General features: G+C 31.9%; 1 non-coding gene across 1 annotated transcript; it reads right to left on the bottom strand.

Annotated features, from left to right (window-relative positions):
* On the bottom strand, positions 1–73 carry TRNAK-UUU (transfer RNA lysine (anticodon UUU)). The gene has a single exon. It is a non-coding gene; the product is annotated as a tRNA-Lys (tRNA).
* Between the last annotated feature and the right edge of the window lie 1,511 nt (positions 74–1,584).

The raw sequence follows: 1,584 nt of genomic DNA on the forward strand, positions 1-1,584 counted from the left end.
CGCCCGAACAGGGACTCGAACCCTGGACCGTTAGGTTAAAAGCCTAACGCTCTACCGACTGAGCTATCCGGGCTCAAGCAATCAGATAAAAATTATTATGAAAAAAAAAAGAATATTTTTAAGTGCTGACTCTTAATTTGAAACCGAGGCTACAGAAACAAACTGATGCTTTCATAAAAATGTTTATCCATTCTCGTACTTTGTTAATCCCAATTTAATTTTTCAATCGTTTCTTAAATTCTTTTATATTTTGTAATTTAAAGGCGTATTTTATTTTTATTCGTATTGAAAGGGACATCGATACATTTTATAATTTAAGAAAATGCTTTGCAATTTCTTTTATTATAATACTTAAACTTCAGTTGTAATAAGTAGTATATGTGGCGCCATCTGTTACGGGTCTTATTAAATGATTTTCAAAGTGATGGAGTATTAAAATTTAATTAAAAACGCAAAATGCTAAATTATAATTTTGTTTATAGAGAATGAATTTATTCAGTTAAATTTTGTCTCTGATCTATGATTATTTTAATTAAAGTTCCGTAGTGGACTGGTCGCTAAGACACGGTTCCTAGCAGATCACCGAAGTCAAGCATCACTGGCTGCGGTCAGTGTGCGGGTGGGTGACCACTTAGATCAGTCTGTGTAGGGACCGAGGGTGTGCGGTATTGGTCCTCGTTAAACTGTTCTACCGTAAAGTGCTCGACTTCGCGTGCAGGTCGTCGGGCTACCGAAGCGGGGGTGACATGACATCCCCTCTGCAGAGGATCAAAATTGTAATGGCATGTCTTCGGATCATCCCCAGGGATGCTTCCTAGACCGTCGCCAATAGCCCATTGTGCAGCTCTAGAGCGACGTAAATGAACTACAACAACAACAACTTTAATTAAGAGTCTCAAATTTGAAGTAAAAAGAAAGCAGATTTAAAAATAGTTTGTTATAAATTCAAAAATAAGTTCATCTTTAAAAGTTAAATTAGAGAAAGCTGGGGTTGAAAGTAAAAAATCTAATTAATCCCATTACTCTTTGCAATAGTGTTAGTTTAGTTTTTTTTTCCTTTTTAAAGAAACTTTTCGACCATAACATACGTCTCAATTATGTTCTTGAAGAAAGATGAAAATAAAAGATAACTGTTAAAAAAACTGGCAAAAGTGGGAATTTTTAGAAAATAATTTTAAAATTTAGGAAGGAAAGTTTCCAAGTTCTTAGTTCTGTAAAATTGTTAGTCTAAAAACTAAATTAATTACATAGATGGCAGCACAATACATTATTTGACTAAATGAAACTGTTTGTTTACATAATTCAATAGATGGCGACACTAACTATATTGAAATAATTTTTTTTCTTCTCAAAAATGTTAAAAAAGTGTAATTTTCATTGCAAGTGCTGTCTCGTGTAAATGGTGGGCTAGTAATTATTTTTGCCATTTTATTTTAAAATCATATGATAAATAAAAGTAAATACAAAAATAGCACAATGTGAATGTTTTAAAATTGTTCCGACAATTTATATGAAACAAAAACATTCCACATTTATATTATTATTTTTGAATGGTCAATTACATATTTTGTATTCAAATTGTTT

The sequence above is a fragment of the Parasteatoda tepidariorum genome, chromosome 5 (genome assembly GCF_043381705.1).
Source record: "Parasteatoda tepidariorum isolate YZ-2023 chromosome 5, CAS_Ptep_4.0, whole genome shotgun sequence".
NCBI lineage: Eukaryota > Metazoa > Arthropoda > Arachnida > Araneae > Theridiidae > Parasteatoda > Parasteatoda tepidariorum.